At 39.6% G+C, this 23,897-nt stretch overlaps 2 long non-coding RNA genes across 2 annotated transcripts in view; both read left to right on the top strand.

Annotated features, from left to right (window-relative positions):
• LOC140642557 (uncharacterized) overlaps positions 1–23,897 on the top strand; it is a 117,889-nt gene that overhangs the window by 78,145 nt on the left and 15,847 nt on the right. The window lies entirely within an intron of this gene.
• Positions 14,013–14,415, top strand: LOC140642150 (uncharacterized). The gene is made up of 2 exons (XR_012038694.1): positions 14,013–14,178; positions 14,383–14,415. It is a non-coding gene; the product is annotated as an uncharacterized lncRNA (long non-coding RNA).

The raw sequence follows: 23,897 nt of genomic DNA, 5'->3' as shown, positions 1-23,897 counted from the left end.
TCCAGAGTTCAAGGAAGAATGCTCAAGTCTCAGGAGATGAATGTGGCAATTTTCTACATATGGACACTATTTACAGTCAAGACAATGGATGAAATTACCCAGGGGAAGCATCTATATTTAAAAAGAGCGATAAGGACAGAGCCTTTGAGTACCCTAATATTTAGAAGAAAGGAAGATGAGAAGCTATCAAAGGAGACTGGAAGAAGCAGGCTATGAAGGAGGAAGAAAACCAATAAGTACCCTGAAAAGGAAAGTAAGAAATAAAAGTGTTTCAAGAAGGAAGAATTAATGGACTCATGTGCTCCTAGGAGATGAAGCGAGGTGGGTGCAGAGTTAACCACCCATTGCATTTTGCAAGATGCAAGTCATTTCAAAGGATTGCAGCGAGGTGGAGTGGAGCCTGAATCAACAACTTAGGTAAGGGAGTAGGCTTTGCTGAAGAGTAGGGTTCCAGCTTCACCTGTGACTAGAGAAAAACAAGATATTCAGTATATACAGATAAGCAGTATATTGAGAACTACGTGTTAAGCTGGCTTTGCCTGAGGTAGGATTGGAGAACGACAAATAGTCCAGCCAGAGACGTCAGTGGTTTCAAGCAGTGAACAAACAGTCAGGGTTCCAACAGGAAGTGGATGGCACACTCACATGAAGATAATCTAGGAGAGTTCATTTTTAAAAAAAAATTCACTTTCATGACCTGAGTGGAGATAGGGAACCTCAAGTAGAAATCAGGAACTAGAAGCAATCAAGCTGAAATCAACTTTTCCCTGCTCTCTAAGGAAGATGGGAAGGACAGTACCAAAAATCAAGAAAGGAGTTGAGGAGAGCAGATTACCTCGAAAATCACTGAATCACTACCTAAAGCTGGCTCCCCATTGGCCAAAGCCAATAATTAATCAGAGAACAAGGCATCACACTGACAGAAAGAGGAGAGTCTTAGCAGCAGAGGAACAAGCAGCGCATCCAAGGCCTAGGCCCACCATGGAGCTAGAGGCAAATTAAAATCCACGTCTGATTTCAGCCATCTCACCAAGCAGCTATCACGAAGAATTGGCCTCCCATACAGCTTGCTTGCAGAGAGATGCAGTGCTATGGAGGCCAAGGCAACTATCTGCTCCACGTAGCATTCTAGATTTCCAACTCAAAAGTAATAAAGCAGTGTTCCAGAGTTATTAAAAATAGGAACTTTATCAGCTTTTACCCAAGACCTTATATGGTTTTAGGATTCTAACAATACAAATGATGGGAGGAAGCTGTGATATAGGCAAAGACCAGAGGAAATCTTAATTCGTTGCCAATACTTTAGAAAACAGAAGATGTAGCAACACCAGGGCACGGTTGCTGCATAGCAACCATTGACTGAGTAGCTGCGTCTCCCTTCGATGGGGAACTGATCCCCGTCTGTTCCATCCCAGCATGCTTCACTCCATTAGACCCCTGACCTCACTCTTACAATACTTGAGGCAATCCCTCTTGTGATACACTTGAGAATCATCTTAGAGGGTCTGGAGCTTAAAAGTGTGCCAGAGTCCCCCTTCCTGTTTCCAAGTCCTCGTCAGTACACAAAGCTGACGAGGCGCTTGACGGGGACACTGATATCTCCTTGTTATGCTTTTTTTACTTTATCTTTTTCAGCTCCCCTAAAATCGCTTTCTAAGAACACTTGTAAGTCAAGCTACCAGATTTGGATTTTACCACCCTTTAGTTGTTGTTTACAGCTGTAACGTTTTCTTGTCCTCCTCTAGATGTCATTTCCATCTCATGGACTAAGGTGGGTCACTAAGATCACCTGGTTTTATGAGGCCTTTGTGATCTGGACCCTGTTTACTGCTCCAGCTGCATCTCTTTACGTTCTTCCATAATTCCACTTCCGCACTGACTCTTTCTCTGTAATACATTAGGGAGAGTGAAAGAGAGAGAGAGAATCTTCTGGAATATTAAACCAATACACTTAATGGCATATCATCCTCCGTAATTTTAGCCTAGTAGTTTGGGCATGCGAGGAAGGGAAGTCTTCCCTTGTCACTGTCCTTCTCCAAACTCCCTACTAATACTCAGTGTGGCTCACAACCACTCCCAAATGCTCCCCTTTTACCTACACTCATGAAGTCGGGTTCGATGCCCTGCCTTTGGGAGACCCTAAACGGCCTGTATGGTTAGCCCTACCTGTATTACAGGCCTTTGCTTATTTTTCTGTCTTATCCACCAGACAACCAGATTCTTACAAGCAGGGCAAGCCACACGGGGGCTGAATGAATCACTACCTAAAGCTGACTCTAGGCACCAATTTGTATGACTACATCTTCACTGTTGTACTAGCCATACAGCATAATCTGGACCCCCAAAAGCGAGTTCTCCACTGTATCTCCTTTTCATTCCCCACACTTACCAATCCCAATCCATAAAGCAAACTTTCTAAATACCATTTTAAATTTTTTTCCAATAGTCAGTACCCTCCACTTACGCTCAGGGAATGTGTTTTCTGATTTCATAATCAATGATTTAAACCATTATCACAAATGATACTTCTGTGAGGCATCAATTTTCTCAGGCAACAAGTGTCTCTTCTAGTACATATCTCTGCGGCAGCTTGCTAAATGGGGCCCTCTCATGACAGAGTTCGGGCTCCTTAAATATACTGAGGTTTCAACCTCTACAGTCTTCCGTCCTCACTTCCTGTTCACCCCACTTTCCCTCTTCACAACACGCGCACAAATCCACAAGCAATCTCTACTGCACACACCGGTTTGACTTTCTGCTACCTGTCAGCTTAATGGATTGGGGGTGTCACTGTTCCTGTTCTATTCAAGGAACACAGTCAATAGGAAATAAATCTCCATCCATCAATTTGCTAGAGATCCGAGGGCTTCTCGGGTCACTCCGTTATTCACCTAAGAATACGTTGGAACTCAGTGAAACTATTCAGTGGCACCCTATATGCAGCCAAGAGACACATATCCTTTCCCATCAGAAACAATTAAATGTGCAGATAACCACCGAAGGGATTTTAAGAAGTTCGGGCTTCATTTCACCACAACCGACCACATTTAGCACAAAGAAGAAGAAATCTCAAACAGGCTAGCCCTTTAGAATTTAAATTCATACAAGGATCTAAACGCCAAAATCACATGAGCTCCCTAATCAGAATGCACTGGTACACAGAGACCAGAAGAATCTTCACATAATCCAAGAATTAAATGGCAAGCCCCCAAATCACTGAATGAATAATGAACAAAGTAATTTAATCAAATTACCTGCCTCTTGAAGGCTTATTTCAGTTCCTGGAGTGGCCTGCTAGTGGGCTATGTCTCTATTTTCCTAAAGGCCACTTCTATCCTGTTACCTGTTTAAACCACCCTAGCGTCTCTGTACTATTTCAGGAGTTTGTGAACACAAATATCTCTCCGCATCCAAGGCCTTCCACAACTTAGCCCCCATCTATTGCATATTCTCATCCCCCTTGTGGTCTTTAGTTTGTCCCTCCAACATATTGCCACAACTTGACACGTGTTTCCACATGGTTTCCCCAACTGACAGTCCCCATACAAATTTACTATATGTGAATTATAATCCATTTTTAAATGAAAAAAAAACATAATCATCATTAATCAGATGTGTGAATAAAACAAAGAGAGTACAGTGGTACAGAATAATAGAGGGAAACCCAGAAAACATGATGGTCAGGGAAAGTCATCCTGGGAGGTCATAGCTAATCTCATACCTAAGATATAAGCAGGATCCAGATACACAAAAAAAGAAGGAACAACGGTGTTCCTGGAAGAAGGAACAGCATCAAGACCTCGAAGCAGAAAGAATCTTGGTGCATCCAAGGAATTCAATGCAGGAATGAGAGAGGGACATGAGAAGTTAGAGAGGAAGAAATGGGCAGATCATAAAGGGTTTTAAGCTATGCTAAACATTTGGATTTTATCTTAGGTGAGAAAATAAGCCCTTGAAAAGTTTTAAGCAAGAGAGCAACACCTGCTCACTCAGACAAGATAAATGGTCATCCTCTTGGTGTCAATCACTGCGGTGGAACAGAAGGTACAGCCATAAATAGCCACACAATCCTTTGCCCTCATAGAACTACTCTTCCAGTGGAGGAGACAATCACTTAGTCAGTAAACTAATGAAGCACAGGTTATATAGTTGGTGGTTGCCACCAGGGAGACACGAAAATCAGGGAAATGGATAGAGTGTGCCAAAATGGGAGGCCAGTTTTAAATAGGGTGGTATGACGGTTAATCTAATGTATCAACTTGACTGAGACATGAGATGCTCAGACATGTGGTCACACATTATTTGGGGGTGTGTTTTGGGTGTGATTAACAATTGATTCTGTAGACCGAGCTAAGCACCTTGCCCTTCCTAATGTCATCGGGCCTCAATCAATTGGGAAAAGGGAGTAGAAAAAAAAAGAAAAAAGGGAGCTGAGGAAGAGGGAAGTTAATCTGCTTGAAAGCCAGCTTTGCTTGAATGGGCCATTGGTCTTCTCCTGCACTCAGGCTGGCACAGGCACTATGTCCCGGTTTTCAGGCCTTCCAACCCAGACTGGAAACTCCTCCTTTATCCTCAGCTTGCCAACTGCAGAGCTTGGACTTCAAGCTCCATAACTGTGTGAGCCATTCCTTATCATAAATATTGTCTGTTTCTCATGGATATAACATCCTACTGACCCCGTTGCTGTGGAGAATCCTCATACAGGTAGACTAGGAAGCCCTCCCTGTGATGTGATAAATGAGCAAAGACCTGAAAGAAGTAAGGAAGCAGGACATGAGTGTTGATGGGGGAATCTGGGAAGGAGCTTGTAGTGAGGAAGGAAGAAAACTGGCAATTGTGATGGCCCAGAAGCCCACTAACCGTAGTGTCTCAAGGGGTAAAGCACAATCCCTTGTGCCAGATGCTGGCTGTTGCTCCATGAAGAGGAGGACTGAGAACCATTGGTTGAACTTTATAATGTGGGGGTCAACGGCAAACTTTGATAAAATGGTGGGTATTGGCCTGATCAGAAGGGATTCAGAGAGGATGGGAGGAATAGAGGAAATGGGTATAAGTCATTATTTAGAGGAATTTTTCTGTAAATGGGATCAAAGAAATAGGACAATAGCAAGAGGGAGGTTTGGGTAGATACGCTCGTCAACCTGCTCCAAGGGCGAGGGAATCGTGGGGATGCTGGGGAAGGTAGGCAGATTATCTGGAGTAGTTTTTTCCATGAGTGAACAAGACGGCATCTGGTCCACAAGTGGAGGACTGGCTCTGGGTGGGAGAAGGAAGAGGTCTTCCAAAAGGACAGGGGGAAGCGTGGTGAGAAAGGTGAGAAAGGAAGGGGTACAAGTAGATGGACAGAGGCGGTGGTGAGAGTCTGCGCATAATGGAAGTTAAGCTGGACAAGTTCACTGTCACTGCTCCGTGGGCGCAGGACACGTGTGAAGGCCGCGAGCAGAAGGCAAGCGGGTGCGATTAGCCGGGTGGCTGGGCCGAAGGCGGTGGCAATGCCAGGGAGGTCTTACGTTGTGAATAAACGTGTGTCATCTCGTTTCTGTGTATCATCAACGGCAATCTAACAAGAGTTTATTTCATTCGTTTTGCAAATGAACCGAAACTATTACGTTACACCCCAAAATAAGACACACAGGAAATTTTAAGTTATCACAAATAGGTCTTGAAAATAATTTTCCTGTAAGTTTTTATGTTCCATCAGGTATCAACAAGTTCTTTCATCTTCTTTCAAGCTGATATTCCGTAATCAGAAAAGAAACATGCAAATAGTAGGTGATGGCATTTCTGGGAGCTCTGGTCTCCCTCAAACTTCTCCACGATAATAGGTTCGTGATGGAACCTGTGGTTCTCCAGAGGCGTTACGGTAGGTCACTGAAATTAAGAGCTAGCTGCTGTGAGGGGAAGGGTGCATCCTGTTCACAAGCTCTGAAAGGATTATTATCTGAAGCAGAAAATTCCCGTAGGATTGAGACTGAGAAAATATACCTCCTATTTCTATTTTCTACATATCCTTGATCATTTTTAACTCCACCATAATGTGCATTTATTCTTTCTGTCTCTTTTAAAGCTTCAACAACAAATGTGTTTGTAACCATTTTGCTCTTTTACTTAGTCACCTGGTGTGAAACCGTCTAATATGCACAAAATATAAGATTCAACCCCACATTTCCCAGTGAGATTTGAAACATGCCTAGACTCTCTGGTAGAAAATAGGTAATTCCCAGGGAGGGAAAATGTTACGCCGTAAATAGCTGCCTCTTGTATTAATCCACAGCCTTTACTATTTGCTCCATTTTCTTTCATAAGATTAACATTTAAAAGCCTCTTTGTCACAGACTGAAATTGAATTGTGAAATGTGCTCCTGAATAAATAATTTCTTCCTGAATGTTAATTACATAGGCAATTATACTGAAGTATAATTTTACATAAATACAGTGTTAGAAGTTCTACAGATATGAACAATTGCACAAATGCCTCCTCCACGGAAAAAAAAAATTTTTTTTCTTCTGAGGTTGAAAGTATCTAACATGCTGGATAAATATGGAACATTTGATGTATTGAATATTAATCTGTATGTTTATAGAGTCCCGTATTACAAAGCTTTCGGGCAACCACACAGCTAAATATTCATAAAGGCAAAATGTACATACTTTTTCATTTTCTTATACGTTCAGGACAATAACAATAATAAGTATATGGATATCTATCTATTTATTATTAGTTTTTAAGTTTTTATTTAAATACAATTAGTTAGCATACAGTCCCATATTAGTTTTAGGTGCATGATACAGTAATTCTACACTTCCGTACAACATCCATTGCGCAACACGACTAGTGCACTCCCCACCCCCGTCACCTATTTCCCCCTACCCTATGCCCATCCCCTCCTTCCCTCAGACAGCCATCAGTTTATTCTCTGTAGTTAAGAGTCTTTTTCTTGGTTTGCTTCTCTCTCTTTTTTATTTCCCTTTGCTATTTTGTTTTGTTTCTTAAATTCCACTAATGAGTGAAATCACATGGTATCTGTCTTTCTCACTGGCTTATTTCACTTAGCATGATCCTCTCTAGCTCCAGCCACAGAAGTATACTGCTATTTAAAGGCCTAAGCCAAAAGCTATAAATGAGGCAAAGTCCAGTTATAAGTAATCTGAAAATAGAATGTATCCAATTTTGATATTCACAATATTTCTTCCAGGTGAAGGACTTTATAAGCAATCATCAGCTTCTTATTTGATGATATGATGATACGATGATGGTGGTGACTGGTTTTCACAAAGCAACCTCACTAGTTATAGCCATTAGATGTTTAGTCAAGAATTCCTACTCCAGGAAGAGTCATAATCAACTTGGAGCTAGACTGCTCATTGGAGATAATAACTAATGAAGCAGATAATCTTTATTGAGCACTTCCTGTATGCAGGCACACTGCTAAGCATTGCTTGTATTGTTCCTTTTAACCTCACTACAACTCTATGACATTGTGACAACCACACACGGAACCAAGCTTTGGTTGGAATTTTTTAAACTTGCCCAAGTTCTTACAACACTAAAGGTAAATCTGATCAAATCCAGGTCTTTCTTTTTTTAAGATTGGTCTATTTGAGAAAAATGGGGGGCAGAGGGAGAGGGAGAAAGAGAATCTCTAGCAGACTCCACAGTGATCATGGAGCCCAACACAGGCTTGATCTCACAACCCTAAGATCAGAACCTGAGCCCAAATCAAGAGTCAGACACTCAACCAACTGAGCCACCCATGCTCCTCAATCCAGGTCTTTCTTAAACTCAAGTCTACTTAGTTAAGAGTAAGTAGACTCTGTTTTATAACATAGAAAGAAAAACCTTAGTCAGCCCAGAGTTGAAAATCAGCCAGTATTTAAAATCACAACCTTAACTTCTCTGCTTTATTTTCTTCTTTTATAAATATTCATCCTGGGTTGACACTGGGACTGGGTTAAGCGCAGTTCCAAATAATCTGTCTGATTTAGAAGAATGAATTAAATAATTTGCTGTCAATTTTAAAAGAAACAAGTTGATTACGATTTTAAATTTCAGCTTTTAAATCCCTCTTACTCAAAGTGTGGCCCACAGACTAGAAGCATCAACATCACCTGGGATGGATGCAGACATTCAGGCTTGTTGGAAATACAGACATTCAGGCTCCTTACTGACCTGGCAACCAAGTCCCCAATGGCAAAGAAGCACTGCTATAAATAATAGGTCATCCAGGTTTACACAGATCCAGCATGAACATCCTTTAAAATTACGTAAAAGCACAGTGAGGTGTTAAAGTGTCATCTGCAAGTAGAAGCTATAAACTTCCAGTACTTGATGACAATGATGGGAAAGGAGGACAGCAGGTGCAGTAGATAAGTTTAAGGAAGTATTTTCATGGGGTTTTCAAATTTCCCCCAATTTTCCAGTTGATAAATCTAACCCAGAAAAGCTTCTATTTAGAGATGTTTAAGCAGGCAGCTCTTACTACTGCTTGACTTCAGTGGGAGGATACTGTTTTCAGAAAGTATTTCAGTCACTGATTTTTTTAAAAAAATAATGAATAGATATGGTTTTCACATTATACTAAGGCTTGCTTGTTATTTCTCTTCTGTAGCACATTGTTCTGAATCACAAAATAGCCCGTTAACATCTCCAATAGTTTCATGACATGTTTAAGAGAACACGTTGCTATTCTAAATTTACAAAATCCTCAACGACTTGTCCACACGGTTACATACTCAGTAAACATTATTATCATTGCTAGTTTAACTTCACATTTTTAAACTTAAACTCCCCAAGAATTCACACCAATACTTTTTTTCCCATTCTCAATATCTGCTGAGCATTAAGACAGCCATGAAACACTTTGGGGGTACACATAATCTGCTGCTATTGACACTTTTTCAAAATGCTACCTGTTAAAAGGTAAAACTGCCTTTACCTGTGCATGGAGTCAGTTTTCTGCCCACTTTTGGACTAGGGAAAGACTTTCCTGCCTGTAGCGGTCAGGGCTTAGTTGCAGATCACAGAATCCATTCTAGCTAACTAAAGCAGTGTGGAAATTTTTATAGGATATTTAATGACTTCAACTTTGGGAGTGCTGCAAAAATTGAATGCAGGCTGGGAGTCACGGAGTGACTCCCAAAGGCACATACAGATCTTGGTTCCTAAGGGAGCTACTGCTTCTGACAAAAACCAGGAATGAAGCAGCCGCCTGTGGGGTCAAGAGGCCACTGCCACAGCAACTAGCTCCAGAATCACAGCACCTCTGCCGTGATCTGAACACACCAGTTTTCAGTAGAGCCCGGTGGGCATTCTATAAAGCCGTGGTTGGATGGATCAAGAAAATGTGCATCTATGTACAATGAAATATTATTCCACGTCAATAGGAAACCCTATCATTGGGACCACATGGATGAACCTGGTGAACATTATGCTAAGTGAAATAAGCTAGACAGAGAAAGACAAATAGTGCATGGCATCACTTATGTGTAGAAGCTGGGGGAAAAAAAGTCAAATTCATAGAAATGGAGAGTAGAAAAGAGGTTGCCAGGGGCTGAGGGATTTGGAGAGAGGTTGGTAAAAGGGTCAAACTCTCAGTTGAAAGATGAATAAGGCTTAAGGGTATAATGTATAACACAATGACTATAGTTGATAACACTATATTGCGTAATCGAAATTAGATAACAGATTAGAACCTAAATGCTCTAACCAAGAAAAAGAAAGGTAAATATGTAAAGTGATGGATGTGTTAATTAACTCAATGGGGGAAATATTTTCACAGTGTATATCAAGTCATCACATTGTATACTTTAGATACCTTACAATTTTATTTGCCAGTTGTACCTCTATCAGGCTAGGGGGAAAAACCTATCTGTGATTTACAGAGTACACATTAAGACCAGTGTAGGGACCCCTGGGTGGCTCAGTGGTTGAGCCTTTGACTCAGGGCATGATCCTGAAGTCCTGGGATCGAGTCCTGCATCGAGCTCCCAGCAGGGAGCCTGCTTCTCCCTCTGCCTGTGTCTCTGCCTCTCTCTGTGTCTCTCATGAATAAATAAATAAAATCTTTAAAAAAATTTTTTAAAAGACCAGGGTATTCCATAAAAGCCCATCATCTTTTATTTTTTATGTAAAAAAAATAAGTTAGTTACTTGGTTAGACTCAATGTTCTATGGGATAACATAACAGAAGTACATAAATAAAGTGCTTGCAGAAAGATGGCAACAGGGAAACAAAACGAAATCTAGGACAAATATTCCAGTGAGAACAAGCAGCCAACCCTTCTATAATAGGGTCCGATCTAATTGACCTGCCACTAGGTGGCTTCCAGATTTCCATTAATATGGTGCAGAATGACACTGAATATAACACCGGAGCCAGATCAGATGAAGTGAGGGGAACTCTATGTTCCAGAGTCCATGCATTCCTTCCACCCCTGCCACTACAAGCACTTGTTCATTAGCCCATTGGTCAACACTGAGACTGCTAGTAACAGATACTTAATGAAATCTACAGGGCAAGTTGTCTTGTTCATAGGTTACTGAAATTTTTTTCTATACAGGGGGCACTTTGGCAAATAATCACATGAGATATAAACGATTTTATATGCTGTGCTCATTCTTAGAAGTCCATCTACTTATCTTTTCCCCAAATCTACTTATCACCAATCCTCCAATCATGATCTTTCCAAATTTCTGAATAGCTACTGTACATGAATTGATATAGATCCATGATTATGACCATCTTTCCTTTCAGAGAATCAACATGGAAAATCCGTTATATCACCCAATTTCTGCCCACTAGAAGGATTTCGTCCTCCTTGTCATCCTTCAGGTCCACCCCTCTGTAAGGTTATATTGCTGTAGCAGGGCACTTGTGCAAAGCTATATTATAAGACAGAAGCATCTGAAGACCAGAAGTGAAGTTCCTCCATTAGATGGTTTTAGAAAACTCCACCTGAGGCTAAGGATGGATTGATGGAAAGTTGTTATTACAACAGGTGTAAGTTAATGGGGAATGTGAGCCACCTGGTCCTAAAACTTACTAGTGCCAACAGAGCATGAGTAGGTCTCATCTCATACATGCAATTTTCACCTGATGATGGAGTGCTGCTGGACAACTGAACATTAGTGCCTGGTGGAGCAGAAACGCTTAAGTCATTATTGGAGGTGAAGTTCACATGGTTAGACTTTCAAAGTCTAACAGAGCTCATTAGCAAGCCAGGAGCAGTCTCTCAACAGTAAAGTATTTGTTTCCAAATATTACAAGCTTGCTTTGTATATTATGCTCCTATAGGGGTCTGTTAGAAGCTATGTAGGGCATCCCAAATTACACAGACATTTCAAGCACCATTGGACCTGCTGGTTCATAAGGACTAAACGGCAGAGCTTTGCTCTGAGGCTTGGACCAGCTGCAGTGCTTCTCTTATACTCTTGGCCTCATTCAAACCAAGTAGCTTCATGGGTTCTCTCAGCAAATAGTTTCCAAATGTGGGATGTCTCCAAAACCCAAAGGGACCCACAATGCCATGTGCCTCCTTCTTAGAAATACTCTGCATATTCCCTCACATTCCAGATCACTAGTTTCCCAGGAATTTCACCAAAGTGACTGGCCTTGAATCCTCTTTGGATTTTTTTCCTACTCTCAAATCACATATTTCCTACCAGGACTTCTAGAGTGCCTGTACTGCCTATTTACCAGGTCCTACCGTGATGAGGTTGTGACGGAATCAAGTCAGCATGTTTTTTTGTCTGTTTTTGAGATGGTAAAATAATCAAGATCCTACATAATAAAGGTAGCTACAGTGAAGATAAGTTTTATAATGCCCATTTTAGACAAGAAAAAAAAATGAGTTGGAATATAATTAAGTTCCTTGAACGTCTGTCTGTCCCCTGATGTTTTTCTCTTGATCTTTGTGACATGAGCATCTAGATGGAGAAGAGATTTTCAGCTTGTGACACAAAGGAATGTAGGTCTGGGTGAGATAGATGGGATGGGTACTAAGGGCACTGGTAATGCTCAGAAGTCTCTGTTTGTGCTTGGCCTATCTCCTTATTTAAGTAGCCTACAGGGCTCTTCCAGGCACTTAGACTTGCCATGACTATTCCATCTCTACTAGGTACAGAGCTGGGGGAGCGGGAAAGAGTGGGGCATAAATAATATGGTCTAAGGTCGATCTTGATAGCTGAGATACAGAAACACTATCTTCTTCCTTGATGCCAATGGCTTCAAAGATACATTTTCACAATGGCTTTAACTACTTAAACAAACTGAAACTTGTCTAGTCTGATTCCAAATGTTGGTGCAACTGAATGAATTTACTTACAACTATAATGAATTCCATCTTGCTCAAAACATTAGAGACTACTGCACCTCCATCACCAAAATCATCCTAGTAATTAATTTAGTCCATCTCTACATTTGATTTATCAATTTCTCTGAATCATATGCTCAACAATATATGTCATTGGATAAATTCTGCATATCCTTGCTTCCTGGAAGAGTAGGATCAGGAACATCACTGTTCACTACTTTATCAAATATCAACACCTGTTCTTTGCACCAGTGTTTTGTAGTTTCCTATTCTTTGATTATTTCTTATCACCTCCTTGGTTTTATGTGTATAATACATCCCTCAACTGTTTATTAGCTTAAACTTGAGAACTGTTAACATATATTCTTAGCTTATTTAATCTGGTAACATAGTCCACAGCAGTCAGAGACAGTAGTGCCTTTTAATCACAATGTGAATCCCAGTTCTGCCTCTCAGAAACTAAGTGATCTTGGCCAGATTACTTCAGCTTTCTGAGCTCTATTCTTTTGTAAAATGGAATAACAACTTCTCACAACATAATTCCAAGGGTCAAATGAAATAATTTAAAAACACTTGCAGGGGATCCCTGGGTGGCGCAGCGGTTTGGCGCCTGCCTTTGGCCCAGGGCGTGATCCTGGAGGCCCGGGATCGAATCCCACGTCGGGCTCCCGGTGCATGGAGCCTGCTTCTCCCTCTGCCTATGTCTCTGCCTCTTTCTCTCTCTCTCTCTCTCTCTCTCTCTCTGTGTGTGTGTGACTATCATAAATAAATAAAAAATTTAAAAAAAAAAAAAAAACACTTGCAAACCGTTATGAACTAATCCTGTGTGACTTCACAGTGACCATGAAGTATCAAGAATGTCTTGTATTGAACACCAAAATTCTATTTCTTGGCTTGTGTACTACTTTGTGTAAGATTATATAAATGTTTGTCATCTAAGTTCCATCTAGACAGTGATCTTTTTTATTAAAAAAAAAGAGTTATTTATTTATTTGAGAGACAGAGAAAGAGAGCATGCTTGGGCTTGCAGGGGTGGACGGGACAGGAAGGGAGGGACAGAAGGAGAGGGAGAGAAGCAGACTCCCTGTTGAGCATGGAGCCCAATGAGAGGCTCGATCTCAAGACCCTGAGATCATGACTTGAGCTGAAATCAAGGGTCAGGTGTTTAACTACACAAGCTCCCCAGATGCCCCTAGACTGAGAGCTTTTTAAAAGCTGGTCCTATACTTTATTCTTCTCTGTATCACTGTGCCAAATATAGTTCCTATCGCGTAAGTGATGGGATAAACTGGTAACAGAAGTTGTTCATTCTATTTCTTTCCTTTTTTTTTTTTTTTTTTTGTTCATTCTATTTCTATCAGCCAAGAGATTTAGTATCTAGTGGACTCTAACTGGAACTGGTGCCACCCTTCCAGAGTGGGAAAGGAGAGCCATTTACAACTGCAATAATTGTACTTATTTTTTTTAAAAGTCAAATCCTAAATAAATAAACAAATAAATAAATAAATAAAATAAAAATTTAAAATCCAAAAAGGAGTTAAATCTTTATGGTAAAAAATCTTATTTGTTCATATTGTTATTAAGTCGTGGGCAAGGTCATATAATGCCCAAATGCTAATAAAAGAAATACACTTTACTAATTTGAGATAATACTGTGCTGTCTATGAAAAAAAATATTCTTACCTTGCTTCTTAGGGAAAATTACTTTGGCAATCAAGCACAGCACCTGCTGGAGGGCAGACTAAACAAAAATTAAAGGATTTTACTTTTCCCCCATACATGGAGCAAAAGGCCATCTCCTCCATCTCCAGACTGGATACAGTCCAAGCCTGAAGCCCTCAAGACACAGGAAGGAATGGTAATGGAGGTGAGCATGGAAACTCCAGTCTAAGAGGGAAGGAATAGAGAAAAAGATGAGAAACTTAGAAAAGTTGACTATAAAGTATCAAGGAAAGAGAAGTCACTCAAGAAAGAAGGAGGCTTTTTGAAGGCCTGATTACGTGAAGGTTCCTTCTGTGGTACTAGAGAAAAAGAAAGTAAGACGGTCTTCACTTCTGTTTTTTCTTTACAGTTCTGGTGTTTTGAGACCTAGAAGACTCTTCATTAGTGAACTTGAGAAATCTCTACAATAATCAGATACGCACTTGTGCTGGAAGGAGATTGCCTGACAATGGATTATAAAGTGGAGCTATGTCTGTTTATGAAGCAGAGGTACAGGGACACCATCAGAGAAGATCCCAGGCAGTGAAAACCTTCTTCTAATGAGAGGAAGAAATAGATTTTGATGCTCTACAAGTTGGTACATGAATAAAAGAAAGAATAGAGAATCCATGAGGAACGAATGACCTGTTCAGCTTTCAATTTTCCTTACTTGCCTCTGTCTGTGTCATCCTGCTTCTGGCTATTTTGTGTGCCATGGGTGGTTCCTAAACATTTGGATATTACAGAATAGTAAAATATCAAGAACTATTTTGTAGGCTGATATGCACGTGCCATCATTTTTTCCAAGTTAGTAGATTTTCAAAGTATCATCTACTATGATATCATTTTACAAAAGAAAAGCTATTTTAACCCTCCAAAATCCTCTAATCTCAGACTTTTAAAATTGAAGAATTTGAACTTTTTTGAAAATAAAATTCTTTACACTATTATTACTTCTCTTATTTTGCTCAGACAGGTTTCAACTTAGTTATGAACTGGAGTTTGTGAACCACTTCCCTAGACTTTAGACCAGAGCCAAGACAGTTCTCTACATGAAGAAACCTTTCATCTCTCAGATACACAAACCCATTAACACTATTATAATACTAGTATAGTGCATAATGAGGTTTGCTCATAGGAATTTGCCTATATTTGCCCATTTTGACCTACAAAAATATTTCATACTGTTCAAATAAATATCATGATCTTTTTGTCTGCACTTGACCATTTTATAATGTCGAATAAATGTTAGAACTATTACAAATGTATTCACAGCAATTCTGTGGCATTACATATTTTCTGAGGAAAGTGTTTAATAATTCTTCACAAATGAACTAGTGTTTTGGTTTTTTTTTTTTTTTGAAGGGGGTGGATTTTTAAAGTGCTACTTACTATATTCTGCACAGTTACTGGAAGACTTTATAAGGGAAAAAAAAAAAAGAAATGTTAAATCTTTTAAATATCAAATATTTAATCACTAAATCTTCACTTATGTCCATTACAACAAATCAGGCTTTCTCTAAATTAACTAAAGATTATCAGGTACATACCACAATGTTTAGTACATAATAAACTTTCTAAAACCACTAAAGGTTAGTTAGTATCTTAAGGATTATTTGGGGAGGGGGGGAATCCCTGGGTGGCTCAGTGGTTGAGCATCTGCCTTGGGCCCAAGGTGTGATCCTGGAGGCCCGGAATCGAGTCCCACGTCGGGCTCCCTGCCATGGAGGAAGCCTGCTTCTCTCTCTGCCTGTGTCTCTGCCCCCCCCCCCCCCGCCTCTCTCTGTCTCTCATGAGTAAATAAGTAAAACCTTAAAAAAAAAAAAAAAAAACTGGAAGTGTTCCCTGTTTTAGAGTATTGGGAAGGAAGTACACCTTCTCTTTACCTTCTCTCATTTCTTTCCCTGGTGGTAACCTATCTGATTGGTGGGACTGAGAAGACCATCTTGTGTGTGTAGAGCCCAGGGTATTCTTGATTGTCTTTCTTTTGGGGCCAGATCTGCCCAAAAGTTTTGGGTCCTCTCTCCTCCAGGAACATGTGATCTCTGTACAGAGTGCTCATTTCATGAGGCCTTGCCCCTGGGGGCCAGGGGCATAGAATTCTAGATGCTTTCTGCTACTGGAAGGAAATCTCAACTATAAGGAGGAAGGATAGGAAGTTAGCCCACTTTGGTCTTCTGTCCAGATGTATGTGATCCTAATTCAGATGTAGATTTAACTCTACATTAGCATTCACTCCTAAAGCCCTTATTATTTAATGAGTCTTGAGTATGAACTCAGTAATAAGAGGGCTCTCAATTGGACAGATATAAGATCTTTTCATCCACTCTACGTTAAAGGATTTCAGGTATTCTTTACTTTTATTGCAATATGGCCCTGAAAATTATGTCATAAAGTGGATTGCCATCAAGCAAACTATAAAAAACCATAGTGTGAGTAGGGGTTGCGAGCCACGGGGCACACTAGAGCCAAGTACAACGCATCGAAGGTCAAAACGGATTCTCATCTCCAAAGTTGAAGTTACCTGCACAGTAGCAAGCAGAACAGATAGAAATTTCCAGGCTTCTCCCCACAGAGGCCTTCTCTGATAAACATTTCAAAGCAATAATTATAGAAGCTGGGCTCTGGTCAATTAAAATTACATTTCAAATATTATAATGGGTATGATGTTCTCCACACAATGATTATACTAGGATCAATGTATTATTAGCATATAAATATATAATTCTAAGTCATGCTGTATGTAAATAATTAATTTTATAGCCTCAAAATCTGACCTAAAACTAATATGCAAACTGTAATACACATCAAATACTTGATTTAAATTAATTTTGCTCGAAACCAGTAATTCAGAAAGATGTAAGTGAAATGGTTTGGCTAGCCCAGGGCTCTCAAAGTGGTTGCACATGTAAGTCGAAACTGAGTTTTTTTCTCTCAAAAAATTTCAATACAGCTGGCAGAGAAATTCATTCTACTGCCCTTGGATATGAACTCAAAGCACTAAACCAGGTGCTCAGTGAAGGTTTGTTGTTGCTGCTAATGATAGGGCTTCTCTGAGTGGAAAGCATTTTAAAAGTCAGGGATGACCCTACATGCCTCTCCCTCCCCCCTTTCTGAGGCCGTATTTTATCTTACAAGGTCCTTCACACCAGGCCCTCAGAACCAGTAGCACCACCAGGAAAGATGGGGCATTGATTCTCATTTGCCCTCCGCCTACTTGACATTTGTTACCAAAGATCAGATGCCATGAGCAATTACCAGTTCATTAGCATGCTGGATTATTTAGGATAGGGCAACTGCCATAAAAGAGATCTAAATAAATAAAGTTTTACCATAGAAGTAAATATTTTTTTTCTTCTGTTCTATTCTAACTGTAAAAATATAGGACTCCAACCATTGAAGCTAAAACACTAGAACTTGCAGTACAGTTCTGAGAAAAGTATGACATCGATCTCTCAGATTTAAAGTTTAGACATTTTTTAAAAAGACTTCTAGTTCTTGCTCATGTAACAGCAGTTGAGGCCGTAGCAGTCAGTAGCTCATCTTCCCTACAGACTGGGTCACCGAAAGACCCAAGCTCCTTCGTGGCTTGGCCAAGTCGTAGGGCCTACGTATGTCTGCATCTGATGATCAGAAGGAGGAAGGCAATGGAGAGGCCTGTGCAGAAAGTTTTTGTGTAATAGACTGGAAAGTGGCACATGGCACTTCTGGTCCATTCATTGGCTAAACTTGATCTCATGACCACACTCAACTGCAAAGAAAGCCAGTAGAAATAGTCCAGCTTTATGCCCTGGACAAACAAATCTATTTCAATAAATAGCTGGTAGTCTCTGACACACCCTATCTTCTCAAAAGAAGATTTAAAACAGGAATCATGGGGCAGCCGGGTGGCTCAGCGGTTTGGCACCTGCCTTCAGCCCAAGGTATGATCCTGGAGACCCAGGATCGAGTCCCACGTCAGGCTCCCTGCATGGAGCCTGCTTCTCTCTCTGCCTGTGCCTCTGCTTCACTCTCTCTCTCTCTCTCTGTGTGTCTCTCATGAATGAATGAATGAATGAATGAATGAATAAATAAATAATCTTTAAAAAAAAAGAAACAGGAATAATGAACTCAGGGGCCTACAATGGACAAATAGAGAATAAAAATGAGCGATAAGGGGCCTGGCTGGTACTGTCCACAACTGAAAAGCATCTCTAGTCCCCATACTCAAATCCAGCAGATTGTTGCTCTGAAAAAATGGTGACAGGATATTGTCAGATTTGATTTTTCAAGAAAAGCCAGAAATCTGGTAGGTTTTTTTTTAAGGTGAATTCTTCCATTATTAAAATGTTAGCAACTATTCAATGTCTTCAAAAATAATCTACAGGCCACACAAATGTTTCTGTATGTCTAATTGTCCCCAAAATACATAAGTTGAAAACTACTTAAAAAATTTATTTCCGTTGCCTTCATGGATGTATCTTGCAAGAAGTTGTTGTGGCCAAGTTCAAAAAGGGTGTTGCCTGTGTTCTCCTCTAGGATTTTGATGGAATCTTGTCTCACATTTAGATCTTTCATCCAATTTGAGTTTATCTCTGTGACTGATGTAAGAAATGGTCTAGTTTCATTCTTCTGCAAGTGGCTGTCCAATTTTCCCAGAACCATTTTTTGAAGAGACTGTCCTTTTTCCAGGGACAGTCTTTCCTGCTTTGTCAAAGATGAGTTGACCATAGAGTTGAGGATCCAACTTCTGGATTCTCTATTCTGTTCCATTGATCTCTCTGTCTGTTTTTGTGCCAGTACCACACTGTCTTGCTGACCACAGCTTTGTAGTACAACCTAAAATCCAGCATTTTGATGCCCCAGGCTCTGATTTTCTCTTTTAATATTCCCCTGGCTATTCGGGGTCTTTCCTGATTCCATACAAATCTTAAGATGGTTTATTCCAACTCTGTTGGCAAATTGAACTCTAATTAAAAAAAAAAAATTACCAGGTTCTAAAAACAAACTAATTTCTAAAAAAAAATACACCATAGTACTATGATGCATGCTTGCCTAGGCTAAAGTTTGAAAAAGAACAAATACATTTCAGAACAGAGGAATGGGTATTAGGTTATTAATGAGTTAACCACGCGCTACATGAGTAGCACAACCTAATGTAAAGCAACCAATAGCAGAGACTAACTATACTTTTAAAAGTCCTATAAATAAGGAAAGGAATCATGAGTAGACAATAATACTTCTTAGTTTATTAATTACTTGGAAATTATGATTTGTTTAATCATTTAACAAATTATTTCTATATGTACCAGATATTGTTAGCTGCTGCAGAGAAAATAGGAACAACCCAGATTAAACTCTTCCCTTGAGGAATTTAAACTTTAATAGAATAACAGTACAGAACAAAATGTAATCTGAGGTCAAAAGAGAAAGAACCATAAGTGAGTTGTGGCCATAAAGGTCAGATGGGGAACAGATTCTGTCCAGATAAGGAGGATCAGAAACGGCTTCATGGAAAGAGTGGCTTGTGAAGACACGTGAAGATAAGATGTGGTTACGTAGCAACGGGAGGTAGGGGCCCCATGTAAAGCGGGAGCATTAGCAAAGACATGAAACTGGGAAAAGGAAAGGGAATGTGGGACGGTGCTGGGTTGGCTAGAAACTGAGATACCTGAAGGCAACTAAGGAAAGACTATACGAGTTTAATGATTTATTCTTTCAGTGATTAGTAACATCCTTGAAGCTCATCAACGGGAATGTTTCCCGCTCGACAGGATAAATCTTCCATAATAAAACTGATGCCAATGGTTTATAGAAAATAGGTAAAATGCTACTGATCTAAATTTCAGTGACTTCAAAAGAGTGATTTTACAATTGCTACTTGTTTTCCAGTCTAATTATATATGGTATTCTTCTGATGTACTCATGATATATCCTGCAACAACTCCAAGTGTTTCACGAACTTCTTGTACCAGAAATCTGCAATAAGTCAGAACCTGAGATTTCTGGTTCCAAGCTGCTTTTATTGTATCAGTCACCTCCTGTTCAGATTTCCAATAGGTTACATTTGCATGGTTCCATCTGTCTAATTTATGATCTCTTCTTAAGGCCATATTGTTTCAGTGACATTTGGGCACCGTCCAAATTGTGGCTTCCATATATCTCCAGTTGGTAGGAATTACCTCTGCAGGCAATTTCTCATAATAAGTAGTCTCAAAGATATTCCTGTTCATTTTAAAGAAACATTTTGATATTTCTTGTCCTGGACTTATAATTTATATTTGTTTTTGCAGGTCAGATAAATCCGTAAATCTGTTCCTAAGCCAATTTAACAGTATTGGCCAAAGACATCACAACATCTTCTACTGGAGTTAGAAATATCCTGATGTTTGACAAGTAGCAGGAAGCAGTAACTTTTTAACTGACGTTGAAGCAGAATAGATTCTCCAGGTGTGTAATATTTCCCATTAGCCATTCTGAAACCACTTCACTCAGCAAGATAACTAGCTCCATGTTGATAGTCTTCAATTTCCATCTCTCATCAAATCTTGTCAAACCCACAGGCAACACCACTATTGCTCCCCTCTGTTATTAAGATGTTTCTATTTAGAACAGTTATAAGCATAGTTTCCTTTATATTACTAGTTTTAGGGAATAAAATGTATGGTTTATTGGGCAAGATTTTTTTAAATCAGGTTTTATAGTTCCAAACCAGTATATTTATTGTCATTATTATTTTTTTTTACCATTTTCAATTTGAGCTTGATATTGTCAGTGTTGTTGCTATTAGTTGTTATTACAAATACTATTATTTATTATAGTGGTGTATATTATCTGATGATTTAATATCTGAATCTGAATCTCCTGATATATAATACTGCATTCTACTTGCAGCAGCATCCTGCTAAACTAAGTCAAAATAAATATTCCTTCTATGAATTTTTTAACTTATAAATATAAACTAATCAAAAAAGCTTCTGGATCAAGTCAGTGAGGCAAATTTATCAAAGCAAGGGCACAAACATTTCAATTAATGGTGCTTGACATCATGCAAATTGCTCATTTTCTGAAATGTATGTTTCAAATGGTCTTCAAAAACCTATTTGATACTTTTCATTTACATATTTGGCACTGAAAGCCCCCAGACTTATCTCTCAAAAGCATCTTTTGTTTTTTTCCTTCAAAAGGAAAACAATGGGGCCTTTCTCCCTGCAACAACTGGAATATGTATCTTGAAGCTTCCTTTGACAAAACAGAATGTGGAGGGAAGTTAAAACACAGTTCTAAGTACTCCCTTGTATTTGTTTGGCTTTCTTGCATAGGCCCAGAAGTCATGATTGCTGGTTAATATGAATACACAAACTCTAATAATAGTTTAACATTTTACACATTTGGGCACAGTTCAATAGCTATCTGAAGTTTGGGGCAGCTATGAAGTCTAAAATTTTCATTTTTTAAAAGAGAAAAAATGCTTGTCTACATCCACCCCTCACGGCAGCATGCTATCGTCCTAGTTTTATAGGAAACATGTTGGCATTTAGTCTTTATTTTGCATGTGTAGAATTTATAGTGTGTATTTATGTAGGATAATATTTACAGAAATTTTATAATTTTGTTCTCACTGGTCATAGAGTTGCTAGACTGTAGTTTGAAGCATTTGTTTCGTAGCTATTTATTTCATCTTCTGCTTGCCTGTGTTTAGCACACATTCCTATATAAACACCACTGAGGGACCTGAATTGATGAGACTTCCTGGTATTAGGGTTCCAGGCACAATGTATATTTGCCAAACTGTATTTATAAAATCAAGTCTCAAAAGTACCTCCTTCTCATATTTTTTGAGCCAATATACAATATAGTAGAATTGTTGTAAGTGGAAACCTTCCATGTTTGGTACTTTTGAAAGAACTATAAATATAAGCAATCCAATTTAGCAATGATAAATGCTGCCTTCCAAATTCCAATCATATCTGTCCTTAGTTATAGCAATTTCCAATAAAAAAAAAACCTTTTGGTGATGCTCAGACACATATCATTTTTAAGACCTAGAAATAAAGACCTGGACTAAGGCCAGTCACTTGAATTGTGGGGATATCCATTCCAAGAATATCTTTTATTGTTATCACCGTTCACTTGTCGCCATGATGTATGGGACTGCCCGAGCTTCCTTACCACTGGAAAAAAAACTTTTTATTTTCCATTATTTATCTTGTTCTTCTTGTATGCTTTCTGCCTCTCTGTAAGGTATTATTCAACTTGTTCTTTTAAATAAATCCACAAGAACCCTAGTATCAAAATACCAAAATGACCATTTTGGTTTTGCTACTATCATTTCCTCTGAGTGAAAAGTAACTCTTTTGAAAGTAAAGTTTTCAAAGTTCCTTTATATACCATGAAATAAATGGGATAGGACAGGAAACTTTCAAACAAGTTAATGAACACTTTTCATTTAATGACTCAATCTCAATTGCTGTATCTTTTTCATTCTAAGATGACATTGGCTGTACATGCATCATAAATTTCATAACAGCTCTTTGGGAAAAGCATACCACTACATTAATGCACACAATTGGTTTTAACTAACTGAGGGCCGCATATGTTTACTCATATAAATACATATCACTCATATTTTGAATATCTTGGTGTGGTAGACACAGAGAAGAACTGCCCAGAAGGACCTGCTGCCAAGATATGGGGAGGGTGGTCAGCAGACAGCCTCCAAGCTGTCAACTCTTTGGGGATCTGCCTCAACGTCAGAGAGTCACTCCACCTGAGATCACACCCTTCTAAGTGTGCGAGTATAAAAGACCAGCAATTTTGGCCAAACCCGGGCCACTCTGGCAGGCAAAGCTCTTTTGGTTTCCCAGGTGAGATATGAAACTGACCCCTGGACACAAAGAGCAAGGAGAGACCAAAAAGAGGCAGGCCATGCCAGGTTGGTAGATGCCAGGTTTAAAATACAAGGGGACTTACATGGACCTTGTCTCCAGTAGTTATCAGATGAATAGATCTGCCCCACCTACCAAGAATCCTAAGAGTTTATATGGAGTCTTTCACTGAGTTCAGTCATGCATCTAGTCCAGATGGTCTCAACAACACATTGCTCTCTCAAGGCTGTTCTCAAAATGTCCCTGGCTATGGATACCATGGGTAGAACATACATTCCAAGGACAGAAAAGGGTGTGAGGAGCTTCCAGTTGCCTGAGAGCTAACTTAAAAGTCAACTGGTGGTCACATCCTCTCAATGACCTCCTCCCAACACCCCTCCCATCATGACCAGCTCTTGAAATCAATCTTATCTACAATATGACCTGAGCAGTCAGCAAGTCACCGGCATGGGAGCACCTCCTTTGATCCCTATCTCGCTACACTGAAAACAGATAACACAGCAATAATACAGACACATGCAAGAGAAAACACAGATTAAGATAATGATTTTCTTTTTTTAAAAAAAGATTTATTTATTTATTCATGAGAGACACAGAAGAGAGGGAGAGAGGCAGAGACACAGTTAGAGGGAGAAGCAGGCTCCTCGCAGGGAGCCTGACGCAGGTCTCAATCCTGGATCCCAGGATCACGACCTGAGCCGAAGACAGGCGCACAACCACTGAGCCACCCAGGCGTCCCAAGATAATGATTTCCAACATAAGTAAAACCTATTTCCACCAAAAACCCCATAATGTGAACCACTGACTTATTAAGTCCCATTGGCTGGGGATCAGATCATTCAGGGCATTTGTGTGTATTCTCATGTGATTTAACAAAGATGATACATAAGCAGACTCATCAAGCATGAACACACAACATTCTGTTTGGATAATGGCACACGTGCCTCCTCCTGAGGCATTAATAATGTCCAAGGCCATCCTATCTTGGAAGACAGCTTTCTCTCATTAGACACATTTC

The sequence above is a fragment of the Canis lupus genome, chromosome 11, assembly GCF_048164855.1.
Source record: "Canis lupus baileyi chromosome 11, mCanLup2.hap1, whole genome shotgun sequence".
Classification (NCBI taxonomy): Eukaryota; Metazoa; Chordata; class Mammalia; order Carnivora; family Canidae; genus Canis; species Canis lupus.
Note: the sequence above shows the minus strand (reverse complement) of the source record. Positions and strands in the feature narration are given on the sequence as shown.